This window comes from Ascaphus truei, chromosome 2 (assembly GCF_040206685.1).
Source record: "Ascaphus truei isolate aAscTru1 chromosome 2, aAscTru1.hap1, whole genome shotgun sequence".
Taxonomy (NCBI): domain Eukaryota; kingdom Metazoa; phylum Chordata; class Amphibia; order Anura; family Ascaphidae; genus Ascaphus; species Ascaphus truei.
In genome coordinates, this window is record NC_134484.1 from 321,094,116 (window position 1) to 321,109,971 (window position 15,856).

The following is a 15,856-nucleotide window of genomic DNA, read 5'->3' on the forward strand; positions in this document are numbered from 1 at the left end:
GGTCTGTGTGTAGCCAATCATGGTGCAGACCTTGTGCCCTCCCTCTCTGTGCCTTAGGGAGGGTGTTCTAAATTATAGTCAGTCCAGGTCTCCTCCTCTTGGGGTAGAGACATGCAGTTCAGCTCTCCATCTCTTGGGGCTAACTGCAGCCAAAGATCTGAACAGAGGGCCAGGCCTCAAGACTGTAAGCAGGCCGGACCATCCAGAGGTCTGGGACCTATCCTAAAACCCTATGCATTCGCAGTAATAACACCTGCAGTGGATGCCAATAAACAATCCTGTTTTATATACCCCTGCCAGAGCCTACAGTCTATTATTGGGTACGGGTATGCAAGAGAAGACTATCATGGTAGGGACTGTCTCCAGTAACCCTGGAGCCTGCTATGACTGGAGGCATTGTACCAGAACCAGAATGTCAGCCTGAAGATCACCAAAAGCTTGTCCTGTTTCCCCTTACCATAGTGGACACTCATCTCTCCTGAAGCCTCACAGGTAACAAGCACCATGACACCTGTAGCTTTAGCAAGATCTCCCAGAGGGGGAGGGGAAGCAGCGCTACAGGCGTTTAAATGCTTTTGCAAAAAACATACATATTGGCTCTATCGCGCAATTATCAGTGCTGGTACATTCCTATGAGGATTCAGCTGTGGACTTTAAAAATGGTGAGTATGGCACTGTATATGATTAATGATTGTGTGATAGAGGCAATATGCTATGTTTATGCTACTTGCAAATGTATTTCAACTTAGTATCCTATCAATGACTAGTTTGTAACTCGTTTTTGTAACCTGCTAGGTTGTTTGTTTTTATTTTAGGTGCTTGGGTGATACAGTTGTTTGCATACAGTGCTAGTGCTTAGACGTCAGCCCTATGATGTCACTCATAATTTGCGTATTTTGTGTGCCTGTTTTTTTTCTCACAGTTTGTTCAGTTCTTTTCATTGTTTGGTGTGGTATAGGCTTGTATACTGTACAAGGTCTCATTTTTCACTGGGTGGTTGCTCTTCAAAAAGACTCCACGGGAAGACGAAACATTGAGGAATAAAGAGGCACGTTTGCAATCATGGAGTACTTGCTGTTTTGATTTATATTTTTTTATATATATATATATATATATATATATATATATATATATATATATATATATATAGTCCATACCATAACAGTGTTGCACACGAGCCCTCTCAAAATTCTGATGCTTGTCCCATAAAGCAGATAATAAAACTTGTATAGTTACCAGAGTAGCCAGAACTGGTCCAGTGGTCCGGTGACAGAGAGACAGCACACAGTGGTATAGAAAAAACTGTATTAAATATATCTTTTCTATACCACTGTGTGCTGTCTCTCTGTCACCGGACCACCGGACCAGTTCTGGCTACTCTGGTAACTATACAAGTTTATATATATATATATATATATATATATATATATTACTGTATGTTCATTTGCATGTCTTAGACAGGTCTGCAACCCTGTCTTTCCCCATTGTCACCCAGCATACAGCGCTTCCACTGCAGCAAGGGATTCTGGGAAATGACATGCAAATGAGCACTCAGTGCCACCTTTTGTCTCAAGCTCGTATTACACAAGCCAATCCTCAAGCCAATGCATGCCGTTTTAAACACAGCTTTTAGACAGAGGCTTGGATGAGATGCAAAGCCATTAGACCCACTCACATACATGTTTCAACCTTGATGGGTATCATCAGTGTGAGGCTGTGTGAGACTGTGGAGGGTTTTTGTCACTTTTTTTACCCACCATAACCTTAATGACAGTGGTGATTACCTAGTCTAGTCTCAAACCTGCTCTAGCCATTAAGACCAGCCTCACACTGATGATACCCATCAAGGTTGAAACATGTATGTGAGTGGGTCTAGTGGCTTTGCATCTCATCCCAGCCTCTGTCTAAAAGCTGTGTTTAAAACGCATGCATTGGCTTGAGGATTGGCTTGTGTAATACGAGCTTGAGACAAAAGGTGGCACTGAGTGCTCATTTGCATGTCATTTCCCAGAATCCCTTGCTGCAGTGGAAGCGCTGTATGCTGGGTGACAATGGGGAAAGACAGGGTTGCAGACCTAAGACATGCAAATGAACATACAGTAATATTTACAGTTGCTTTATGCTTTACTGTGGAGGGTTTTTGTCACTTTTTTTACCCACCATAACCTTAATGACAGTGGTGATTACCTAGTCTAGTCTCAAACCTGCTCTAGCCATTAAGACCAGCCTCACACTGATGATACCCATCAAGGTTGAAACATGTATGTGAGTGGGTCTAATGGCTTTGCATCTCATCCCAGCCTCTGTCTAAAAGCTGTGTTTAAAACGGCATGCATTGGCTTGAGGATTGGCTTGTGTAATACGAGCTTGAGACAAAAGGTGGCACTGAGTGCTCATTTGCATGTCATTTCCCAGAATCCCTTGCTGCAGTGGAAGCGCTGTATGCTGGGTGACAATGGGGAAAGACAGAGTTGCAGACCTGTCTAAGACATGTAAATGAACATACAGTAATATTTACAGTTGCTTTATGCTTTACTGTGGAGGGTTTTTGTCACTTTTTTTACCCACCATAACCTTAATGACAGTGGTGATTACCTAGTCTAGTCTCAAACCTGCTCTAGCCATTAAGACCAGCCTCACACTGATGATACCCATCAAGGTTGAAACATGTATGTGAGTGGGTCTAATGGCTTTGCATCTCATCCCAGCCTCTGTCTAAAAGCTGTGTTTAAAACAGCATGCATTGGCTTGAGGATTGGCTTGTGTAATATGAGCTTGAGACAAAAGGTGGCACTGAGTGCACATTTGCATGTCATTTCCCAGAATCCCTTGCTGCAGTGGAAGCGCTGTATGCTGGGTGACAATGGGGAAAGACAGGGTTGCAGACCTGTCTAAGACATGCAAATGAACATACAGTAATATTTACAGTTGCTTTATGCTTTACTGTGGAGGGTTTTTGTCATTTTTTTTACCCACCATAACCTTAATGACAGTGGTATATATATATATATATATATATATATATATATATATTACAGTGTATACTCGTAGATAGTATTTTCCCCACATAAAATAAGAGACAGCTGTCAATTTCATAATCTTCTCACAATTCCATATTCGCAACACTAAATGTTATCTATATCAGAAAGGGGGGCGATACACAGCACTCTGACTAGGATAAATATGACAGGTTGCAGGGTGCACAGAACAGGAGGGGACCCTTACTCCCCTCACAAGTACTAACAAACCTATGGCAGTACCAGCACTCTGTCTCACAGCTAAAGACACTGGGTTGGAGGAGAAAGAAGGAGAAGGGTCCCCAGCACTCCACAGAGCATGAGGAGCAGAGGACAGAGGGTTTGCTTATTTCATTAACTGTTTTGGATATCTGATATCTGCATACAAACTTTGTCCTATTTATAGCTTATGACCTATAGTTTTTATCAGTGGAGTGTGGGCATATCTGTTAGTCGGGAGGGAAGGCTTAGGGAAGTACCTCTGGGACCCTTTGGGACCAGGGGGAATGGCCCAGATAAAGAGGTTATCCCTCGAAACATCGCCTCCCTAGTTTGCTTTCCTTTTTCCATTTTGTGTTTTTTCCTTATGTTTCATGTGTTTTTTTCCCCTTCTCCTTCTTTCTTCTCCACCCCTTACGTTTTGACTTCTCCCATGGTGACATTTATTGTCTTGTTGACACATTGGCTATTATTGCTATAATTTCAGTTTATTGCTAGTGTCATTAAAATTGTTCATCTTCATTACACTTGTATTCTTCATTGTCTTTAGCTGTGAGACAGAGAGTGCTGGTACTGCCATAGGTTTGTTACTAAATGTTATCTGTTTTGTTACTGTAAGTAATAAAATGCAAACAATATTTATTGTGAGTTTTTTTATATTATCTAAGATTTAAAGAATATTCGTCCCCCGACACCCTTATTTATTTGGTCATGATGATATGACAGACTAAAGAAGAAAGTGAAATATTTTTCACTCTCACCTCACCCTCCCCAACACTCTGTCAACCCCCCTCTCATGCCACTCCCCTATTACTGCCCCTCTCCTATTACTCCCCACCCTCACTCCCTTACTTTGGTCATGGTAAGTGAGACTAAACCTCACCATAGCCTGTCACTCCCATATCACCCCCCACCTATCCTACAAACCCCTATCACTCCTCTCCTGTCACTTCCCTCACCCCATCTCCTTTCACTCCCCTCCATCACCCCCCATTATTTGGTCATGATGATGTCAGACTAGACCCCCATCTCCTGTCACTGGCTCCTCCCCTGTCTCTCTTGGCCATAATGATGTCAAACTAAAGAAGAAAGTGATTTTTTTTTCCAAAATAATTTAGTAAGATAAGGGAATATTCATCCGAGAAAATAAAAATATCCTAAATTCAACCCTGCCCTTTGTTAGAATAAGCTGCATTCATATCTCTCTACCTCCATTGTCTTCGTTGGTTTTCAGGATGTTATTGAGGTAACAAGCTGATGCTGGCACTTCAACTCCTCTGCTCCATGCTGCTAAATGACATAACTCTTTCTGGTAGGCTCCAGCATTTATAGCTAGCCAATACTCTGTGCATTATGATGTCACAGCTGAGCTCACATGACATCACAATGCTTTGGTCAGCTGCCCACCTAGTCAAGGACAGAAAGTATTTTGTTGAGAGAAGCTCAGCTAGCAGCCAGCCAGGATACTCGAGGCATGGAAAAATTTTAATAGTGGTATGATATGATGAATTTAAACTTAACATACAGCACTTCCAAATGAAGATGCAAAATGTATAACAATTTAATTCAAAGTATACATAGTGTGAGCTCATAATATGTATACAGATGTAGCAGGACTCGCAGTCTCCAGAGCTGCGGATAAAAAAGCGAAAAGTTGCAACTCCGGAGATAGTGCTGCCGCAACATCACTGTGGGGCTTCATGCTTCTGGATCAATCCCCCCACCCCCACCCAGAGCGATAATCCTCCGGGGCAGGGGTTGCTGTCATGCATCTTTCCCCAGTATCATGCATCTTTCCCCAGTAGTAGTAGGCAATAAGTCCTGCTACATCTGTATTTGCAGTAAACTAATTTTTGCTGGGTGATGTGGGTGGGCTGTATGGTGAATTTTTTCTTGTTACATAAAATAGGACAGGAAATAATTTCAATACTAGCTGCACCCGGCGTAACATACGAAGATCGTGGAGATCTGAAAGGTTATCAATTAAACATTACTCTTTGTTTTCACCACTCCCTGTAACTCCTTGCTGTCTTCTGTCCCCTCTTCCCCACCTTACTCTTTCTTCCATCATGCCCTGCTCCTCTTTGCACTCTTTCCTCCACACTCGTTGCTCTCCCTGCCTTGCTTTGTCTGCTCCTGTCTGTGCACACTACACTCCCTCCTCTCCTACTCATCTCATCTGTCTCATCTGTCTCCTCCTCTCCTTGCTGTCTTTCTGTTTCCAACTCCTAATGACCTTGCTGCCTCTCCTCCCCTCTCTTTACACTATCTTCTGCCCGATGTACACACTGCTCTCCATTTCCTCCTCCTTGTCATTCCTTTGTCCCCTCCTCTCCTTGATGTCTCTCTCTTTCTCCTCCTCTCCTTGCTGTCTCTCTCTGTCTTCTGTCCCCTCCTTGCTATCTCGCCTCGCCTCCATCATGCCTTTCCTTGGCAATCCCTGCTTTTCTGTGTCTGCTGCTCTCTGTGCACACTACACTCCCTCCTTGCCTAATCATCTGTCTCCTGCTCTCCTTGCTGTTTCTCTTTTTCCTGCTCCTACTCACCATGCTGTGTTTCCACCCCAATGTACATGTTTCTCTCTGCTGTTTCGCTCTGTCTCCTTTTCCCTCCTTGCTGTCTCATACCTCCACCCCTCCAACATTGGTTCGTATTAAATTAGATGGGTTAACACCATTAGCAGGGGAAGAGGGAACAGGGAGGCGTGGGTGAGAGCAGGTGTGTATATGGCTGGGTCCAGGATTAGGCGAGAACCCCAGCAGCAAGAAGTAGGAGTAGAGAGATAGAGAGGAGGTGAGAAGAGGTTTTGTCAGGGTGATTTTTATTGAGGGGTGTAGAAGTTGTTGGGAAAGGTGTGTACATAGTGGTGCAGCGTATAAGTACAAGCATAGGTGGAGGGAAGGAGAGATGAAGAAATGTGGATAGGAGGAGAGTGGGGAAGTTTGAGAGAACAGAAAAGTTTACAAAAGAGTGAGGAAATAGCAAATAGGAAAAGCATAATGAGAGGTAGGGAGAGTGGTAGAAGGAGAGAGGTCCCAGCTTTTGGCGAGTATGAAGAGTAGGAGGTGAAAGAACAGGTGTATAAATCAGGCCTGGGATGGCAGTGATGCACTGAGGGTTAGCAGCAGCTTAGAAAGTTAGTCTTTAGATGTGAAAAAATTGTCAGAGCATTTAGAAAGCCAAGTTCTCACAGTTGCAGGGTTGATGATGAAGTGCAGAGTCTAGTTCTTGTATTCTTTACTTCCAATTCGACTCCACGGCACTTCATATGTGACACATAAGATGTTACACAGTCAATGTGCAGTCTCATTACACAGGATTTGCAGTCTTATTGGCTGATGCTGAGTGAGTGACAGGCCGGTCAGCTTATCACAGAGGAGGAGGGAAGTGCATCCTCACTGGCTGTCTCTGGGTGTGACAGGCCAGACCGGTCAGCCTATCACAAAGGGATGTGCAGACATCCTTAGCGAAATTTATATATAGATATTTGACATTTAAATTGGAATATTTCCCAGGTATCCAGGGCAGCCGACAGGGGGGTGGGCCTCCGGGGTTGTTGTCCCGGGCACGGGGAGTCAGGGGCCCGGGCACTGCTGCCAGTCACGTGTCACTGTCGGCGGCAATGCATGTCAGAAAAAAACCCAGAAATGCTTGGTAAATAGCAGCAATGAGAGCCAATCAGGGCACTTCTCACGGGAGGGGACTGGTAGCTAATATAAGCAACTGCATAGGCAGAAGAAACATTTTTGAATCTTCCTAGCTATGCAGCTGCTTATTCGAACTACATGTGTACAGTATGAAAATACTTAACTTTACCGTATTTGTATTTCCCTGTAATAATGTGTGTATACAGTACCCTGTGTTTGTCTCCTTAGTGTCAGTGTCCCTGTTTCTGTGTATATTTGTGTGTGTGTTACTGTGAGTGATCTTCCCGCCCCCCTCTGGCCATACCGGACCGTGAGTGATTTCCTTCCACCCCCCACCCCCCGGACCCTACCAGAATACGAGTGATTTCACCCCCGCCCCTCTGGGCCCTACCGGACTTGGAGCGATCTCCCCCCCACCCCCTGCCACCCCCAGGGCCCTACTAGACCATGATTGATCTCCCCGACCAATCTCCCCTCCTCCCCAAGGCCCTACCGGACTGCGAGTGATCTCCCCCCCACACCCTGCCAGCATTCTGTCCTGTCCACCACGGGCCGTCAGCAGGGCTCTCCTCTGTTGCCCATCTGTTGTTGCCGGTAGTGGTACTACAGTCCCCCCAAACCAACACCCCCGGACACTAATGGAGTAACAGAGTCTCTGGGACACCCAGCACCCCCCCCAACCAACCAGCCTCCATCCTGGGCCCTAGTAGTAGTACCTTAGCCGGTTGAACACCCCCACTCTCGTGGGCTGATTGAAGGACCCCACTGCAGGCCGATTGTAGACTCGCCCCCCCCTCCCCCAGGCCGGTTGAAGCCTCCCCGTGTGCCGATTGAAGGCCCCCCTCATTGACCGATCGGAAGCCCCCCCTGCGGGCTGTTGAAGAGGTACTGTAATTCTTATACTGTAATACTTAACCCCCTCCTCCCCTGGCCCATACTTAAAACCCCTTTCCCTCAGGCCCATACTCTACCCCCATGCCCATACTCTACCACCCCGGCACATACTCTACCCCCGGCCCATACACTACTCCCCTGGCCTATACTCTACCCCCCCCCCATACTCTACCCCCCTGACCCATACTGTACTCCCCCTGGCCCATACTCTACCACCCATCCTATACTGTACCCCCCCATCTCATACTCTACCCCCATCCTATACTCTACGCAGCTCGGCCCATACTCTACCCCCCCGGCCCATACTCTACTCCCCCCGGCCCATACTCTACTCCCCCCGGCCCATACTCTACTCCCCCCGGCCCATACTCTACTCCCCCCGGCCCATACTCTACTCCCCCCGGCCCATACTCTACTCCCCCCGGCCCATACTCTACTCCCCCCGGCCCATACTCTACTCCCCTCGGCCCATACTCTACTCCCCCCCCGGCCCATACTCTACTCCCCTCGGCCATTACTCTACTCCCCCCCCGGCCCATACTCTACCCCCACTGGCACCATACCCCCCCGGCTCATACTCTACCTCCCTGGCCCATACTCAGAACCCCTGGCCCATACTCGCCGCACCCCTGCCCCCTGCCCATTCTGATGAAAATATTAAAACAAACGGATTACATTGTAATGTTTTTTTCAGTATTCCAATAACAAAAAAGCATTTAAGTAAAAGTTGCGACCAAATTTTTTTTTTCATGGTAGGTGCATTGGTTTGGGGAGGAGGGGCCTGCTCCTTTCATTTGTCCTGGGCCCCAAGATTTCTGTTGGTGGCCCTGCAGATATCTGATGTGTGGTTGAAGGTCACTTCCCATGTGGAGTATAGGCTCACCTATGTAGCTTGTCATTTAGAAAAGTGGTTACAAATAATGCAATTCTTTTTTTATGGGAGTTAAGATAAATTAACGTCATGTTAAGTCACTTAATGGACCTCTGTGGATCTGGGCCTAAATAGGCTAACGAAGCTTAGTGAATCTAGCCCTCAGTGTTTGAACATGATTACTAGTAGGTCTTTTGTGACCATGATGACAGGAGAAAGATGAATTCCTGAGAAAGGTTCTTATTTCAAAGCAGGTGTCACCGAGATATATAGTTAGCTCAGTGCTGGGATCCACAGTTTTACTCTTGTCTCTCCAAATTTCATGTTGGGGTCTGTAGGAGGACGTGCGCAGAGATATGCAAGGGAGACTTGTTAAGGTGAAATTAAATAAGTCTTTTATTGCGCCTGTTCCTTTAACATAAGAAAAAACATCCAAACATATTCAAAAAAGGGGTCAAACAACGCTTCTGTTCCACTTGGGAGTATGTCTAGTGAAACCTATGCAGTCCACAACTCCCTTTAGATTAGCATGTCTCCCAGCCCCAAACATATATCTTGTTATGTGCAGATACAAAGTCTTATAAAGGAAAGTCGTATCTGTTTTCTTGTGGTTGGAGAGAAAGTCTTCTCTGATCCTGGGTTGCTGCCTTTTTCCTCAGGTTATGTCAGCATTCAGGTTTAGAGGTTCTTTCCCCTGTGTCTTGCAGGCAGTGTGCTGTTTCTTCTGGCAGGCTTCAAGACATCTGTCCCTATGGTCAGTCCCACAACTTGTGAGACTCAGGAACAATCTCCCTTCCTGTCTCAAAGGGAGGCTTTTCTAAGAAACCTAATCAGGCAGGTGGTGTTGGTTAATTGACTACTAGCAGTTAACCACCACACTGCTGGATTAGAGGCACATTTCCTGAACAGGGATAACTCCCCTGTTACAGGGTCTATTTATCAAATTCTTCTGTCTGCAAAACAAGGGCCACAGTAAAAGCATTCCTATTGAGACCAATGGGATATTCTTCTTTAATAAATCGGGAGCAGTATTTTTCCTCTGGTTTTGTGCCCAAAGACATATATTAATAAATGTAAAACTGATCAAATATATGGGGTAATGGGCCGTGTTGTAAATAGAAAATAAAATATGTATTATGATGACTGTATATTTATTGCATATTACTACTATGGAACCATGGCTTCTTTCTTTTGCTACAGTACTTATTACTGCAACTGAAATGCAACAAACGTGCATTTCCATTGGTTTATTATACAGTATTTGTGTGTGAAATGTGTAAATTCGAAGTATTTTTATATTAACTGGAATGTTAAGAAATTCATAAGAATATGCTCCATGCTGTTTCACACGACATTAAAAGAAATAAAGCTACAATAGAACTGTGGCACAGTCACACGCATAACATGTTGAAACAATAGCGTGAGCAGCAACAAGAAAGAAATAACCAAGTAAGCGCAGCAATAGATCACAAAGATCTTTCTCTCTGTATTCTATTTCATAGCTTTATTCACTGATTCAAAATGTGTCATTAGTCTTAGTTATTTAGTTATAACGCGGCAGCTCATTCCAAAGTGATTGGCCACAGCGCATGACTCTTCAAGGCAGCCTGCAAGCCAAGTGCAGTCCGACAGGGTTTTGAAGTGGCCCTTGGACTGTATGCTTATTCTAATTTCCTGTGCAATTTTGTTCAGACTAAAACTCATTTGTAAGGTAATGTGGATATATATATTGTGCAAATGTTAAACATTATTATACTTCAATGTTTTTCAATCATTTCTAACTACGCATTTACATGTATCCTAAATTAAATGGCAATGCTCCTGTGGGCTTTCTATTCCTGATTTATTTTCCTGCAATAGAGGCTCGTGACAGCACACACACTTGATACTAATCAAGTTAAGTAAGGAAGTCCCTGCCTCAAGGATCTTACTCTCTACATAGGGAGGAAGGGAGATGGTACACAAGGTTTAAGAGAAAAGAGTCTGGTGCTCTTAAGTGACTACTTGCTGTGAGTCTAGTTGGGTGTATCTTTTGTCTTGTCCTTGGATGATAGAGGTTCCCCTAAATAAGTGAGTTATTTAATACCGCTGATGGCATGGGGCGGGGAATGTCAGAAGTACTAGAAGTAGCAGCGGAAAGATGATTATTACTATCCTTTTGTGCAGAGTTGAAAGGCAGGATATGGGACAGATTTAGAAACATGGTTTGTGATGGACTGCATGGAGTGGCAATACCATTGAGAGCTTTGTAAGCGAGGAACATTTTGAATCTAATGCTGATACTCTAATTATGGGTAGGAACTTCTATAAGGACAAATAAGAGGAAGAATAGTACGGGGAAATTAATGAATGGGCTGGAGCATTTTGAATGGACTGGAGAAAAGTCAGGCAAGAGTGAGGAAGATGTGCTTGGAACAAATTGCAGTAGATAAATAACAAAGAAGTCGAATTTTGTTTTTCAGCTGAAACAGGGTTAATACTGTATTTAGAAATATTGTAAAGAAGAAAGAGACCAGGACAAAATGTGTGGAATTAAGGTGCTAAAGGAGTCAAAAGAGGATTCCTATCCACCAGGTTTGGGCATTTGGGAGGATGGTGAAACCAATAATGATAACAAGAGGTGAAGTTTGATGATGAGAAGATGAGACATTCAGATTTGGACCAGCTGACTTCACATAGTAAATCCTTAACATCAGGTACAATTAATGGTTTCATTCGTCAAATCAACTCTCACAGGCTATAGAATGAGGGGGGGGGGGACTTAACTTTACTAAAGAGTTAAGAGGTGATAATACTGTAAGTATAACAGAGGAGTTTTACACCAAACATAGAACTGGGGTGTATGTTCACTGAACCCATTTGTTCAGACACTGACTAAACCATGGGGGCACTGTTACACCGTAGCTACTCCTAATTGGGCTCACCTGCAAAGTCTTCAAACTCAAGAGGCACCATTACAGTACTATCTAAAAATAGATCACTTAACTAAGAGCTGAAATTAAGTGAAACAGAATCAAAACTGAAACTAGTGAACTGAACTTCAGAGGGGTCTGCGTTATGTATTCTATGGGGCATAACTCCTCTGTCCCCTTCACTGGCACTAGCTACAGGAAGGAACATTGACCATGCTTGTTAAATTAACCCATTAGTAACCAGTATCATTTAGTAACCACAGGAACAGGGTTAAATACATATTTATTGGAAATAGTGGTGTGACATCCAGGAAAAAAGAGTGTTAACATAGTCAGTGACTATTAATGGTAGAGATGTCAGGAGGACAAGTCAATAGAGGACAGGTAGATTTGGGTGTCATCATAAATATTTAGCAAGTTATGAAAAAAGGAATTTGTTTTAAGTTTACAAGGCGAAGGGGAAATACATAAGTGCTACAACAGAGCCTTCTGTGACAGCACTGGGAAGTTAAATTGAAGAAGTGAAGTACCGTACCAGCAAATGAAACAACAAAGCAGCGGTGAGACAGATAGGCTAGGAATAAAGGGAGGGTAGTGTCATGAAGGCAAATGGAGCGTAGGGTATGGAGAAAGAAGACACACTGACAGTAATATGACTATCTAATGGTTGTAAATAACTTTGTACAATTGCGTGACTTTTGGATTTGGGTATAATTTCATGACCTACTTCTGTAAGACATGGTCCTCTCCTCTAAAGTGTTATCTGGGACAAAAGCAATCATTTAACAAATACTTGGAGACAAAAAACAGCGCACAACGCAAATAGTGAAGTATGAAAGTAACAAGTGTATATTAAAATAGGGGATAAATATTCTGCGTACATCAAGGTATTAGGACATAAACATTGAGTGTGTTAAACACACAAGTTACCACTCGGCGGCCGCTCATACAGGAGTCAGGAGTATGTTTCCCTTGGCAGGCATCTGGGACAGCAGCTGCGATGCTTTTCCTTCCTAGGAACACCTCTGCATTCGGTCACCGTCTCTGTGGGAAACTCCCCTCTGGTCAGCTGGGCTCCAGACGGATCGAGCAATCTGCAGCCTGCAGACGCACTGGGAGGGTCCCCGGATTGGTCAGTGAGGACCTGGGTGGTTCGCAGAGCTCTCCGTTTAGTGCAGCCACAAGCAGGGGTGAACTGGCTGCGAAGTGACGTCACAGTGGCGATTTCAAAAGTACACAGCAAAAGCGGAAAAAAGTCTCTAAAGTGCCCAAATTGCACCCATAAGATAGAGTAGCAATAAAACACTTGGACCAATTACATCCTACATATTTCGTAGTCACAACTACTTCATCAGGGAAACTGACTACGAAACATGTAGGATGTAATTGGTCCAAGTGTTTTATTGCTACTCTATCCTATGTGTGCAATTTGGGCACTTTAGAGACTTTTTTACGCTTTTGCTGTGTACTTTTGAAATCGCCACTGTGACGTCACTTCGCAGCCAGTTCACCCCTGCTTGTGGCTGCACCAAACGGAGAGCTCTGCGAACCACCCAGGTCCTCACTGACCAATCCGGGGACCCTCCCAGTGCGTCTGCAGGCTGCAGATTGCTCGATCCGTCTGGAGCCCAGCTGACCAGAGGGGAGTTTCCCACAGAGACGGTGACCGAATGCAGACGTGTTCCTAGGAAGGAAAAGCATCGCAGCTGCTGTCCCAGACGCCTGCCAAGGGAAACATACTCCTGACTCCTGTATGAGCGGCCGCCGAGTGGTAACTTGTGTGTTTAACACACTCAATGTTTATGTCCTAATACCTTGATGTATGCAGAATATTTATCCCCTATTTTAATATACACTTGTTACTTTCATACTTCACTATTTGCGTTGTGCGCTGTTTTTTTGTCTCCATATCTTTAGTGTTTGGGGGGTGCCGAGCCACCCCCTGTTTAATAGCAGCAGACGCTTTCTACATCACATTACACGGTTATGTAAAAAAAAAAAATATTTTTTCACACTGGTTTTTTTGTGGTTTTACCAGTTGAGTAAAAATTAGAAGGGTATATGTTAATACACATTGTATCACTGATTATATTAGAGGTTTATTAGTTGCGCACAATATATTTTGTTTATCATTTAACAAATACTGCATGTGTTCTCTTTCCTCTTGTAGCATACATGTCTTTTCACGTGGGAAGCTGAGTCTATTTAAACTGGAGGCAAGTCAGGACCACCAGATAAATATGCTGTGAACTTCAAGTCAAGTGGTCACAATGAAAGTTGAGTTCTTATCACAAATGCTATGGTCAATTGATGCTGATAAGTCATGCCATTCTTTGTAAAGGAGAGACAGACATTCAGTCAGAGTAAAATGTTGGCAATTTTCATTGTGATAAGCATGGGTTATTCTAGTCATTGACCACTTGAATGCCATTAAAATAATCGCTGATGTCACAAGAGTCACCACTCTGGAGACTCTTGCTACATTTAGTGAATGCCTTGCTTGCTAATTTTCTAGGGGAGTTTACCTGATGGGGACATAGTGATCCTTCTGGAACATCTAGTTTTTACCAAAATAAAGATAGGGAATTGCTACTTGATTCTGGACACATTTTGCACAGATGAAAATACTACTGTGGTAAATAAAGTTACTTCTGTGTTAAAAAGCTAAAGTCATACTGTGCATGTAAGCAGCTAATTGAAGGTGCAGTTTCACTAAGCAACATGTTCTGGAGTTGCATTAATGATTCCAATCATCCATGAAACACCTTCTCTCATTTTGTAATACTTGTTTCATAATACGAAATCTACAAAGAACACAGCAAACACTAATGTAATTATTGTTTATGTTTGGAATGGTTATATTTTGATCACTGTTGAATTCACAGAAAAAAACACAAAGGTCAGAATTGTTATGTCACATACAAATTATTTGAATTAGTAGTACAGCTCAGCCCCCTTACAACGCTGTGCTTGGGGTCCAAAGAATCACATCTCGTTATAATGTGCAATTGTATGTATTGCACAATAAAGTATTTAAGATACCAATCATCGTGTTGTAAAGTATTCATAATTCCGAAAATTGGAAGCCGCGCTTGCATCGCGTTATAAGCGGATTCGCGTTGTAATAGATCGCGTTATAACGGCGTTGAGCTGTAGTAAAAAAAAATTAAGTATTATTTCTTCAATCCACAAAACTACACAAACATTTCACATCACAAAGTATCTATAAGACGATAAGTGGGGAGGTAAAGGACAAAGCAGTTCAGTTAACAGTTTAATTTTATTATACTGTACCTGAACCAAGGGGCCCCTCCGCTGTTGTCCCACGACATCTGGGGATGTCTCCCATCCTAGTTCCCATGCTTTGGCACATTTTGGACACAAAATAGTGACAGGGTCAGGGATCCGGCTGTGAGCCAATAGAAAAACAGGGACGTCATCTTGAGATGAAGTTGTGGCTTTCTATTGGTGAATCCGCCACCATGTTTGTAGTCTGGTGACCATATTTATAGTTTTTTATTTCAAAACAGGCACAAAAATATTACAAATATCTGGGGGCCGGAGTGACCTCAGGGGATTATAGATAAGCTCCAGGGGACCCCACGGTTCAGGTAAGCTTTCAGGAACTGCTGCTTTAATAACAGAAAGACCATTTCACAACATGTTAACTAGGGGCCAAAGTCTCTTTAACAAAGAACTGAATTTTCAGACATTCCTCCGTGCTCCAAGACAGAATAATATCTGTTCCTTCCACCATGTTCTTCCACATTAAAGGCTATGGTGGTACTATGGCGGATCCTAGCACAGTGAAAGTGCAGTCTCGGGTATAATCCTGTTTCATATCCCCCTTTGTTGCAAACAATTTTTCAATCAGCGTCGCAACGTTACTAAAGAAACACGTGATGTTTCTTTAAAATAGCAGCTTTGTTATTCTACAGATATCGAGGCAGACAGCATAAAAAATGCCAGTATCCCAACACGTTTCACACCCTTAGTGGGTGCTTCCGCATAAATGGGAAGCAAGATCATACAAACATTTATAGTGATGAATAACTCCCACCACTAAAATGACTCCACCCTTAGTGTAAAGTACACAACAAGATCTGGATTTGATGTAAACGAAATACCATGATCCATCCAATAGATTACACAGGGCTAATCCAGCACAAGGCACACTCAGTGGTATATGAAAAGAAGGGAACAAAAACATACAATAGTGCAGACGTACTCTCTGGCTCCATGGCGCTTCTGGATTGTGTATTATGAAGATCAGGCGCAAGCTCTGCTCCAGAGTTT

At 43.5% G+C, this 15,856-nt stretch overlaps 1 protein-coding gene across 4 annotated transcripts in view; it reads right to left on the reverse strand.

The window, feature by feature from the left end:
* PDE1C (phosphodiesterase 1C) overlaps positions 1 to 15,856 on the reverse strand; it is a 1,267,836-nt gene that overhangs the window by 742,901 nt on the left and 509,079 nt on the right. The gene's annotated exons all lie outside the window — the stretch shown is intronic.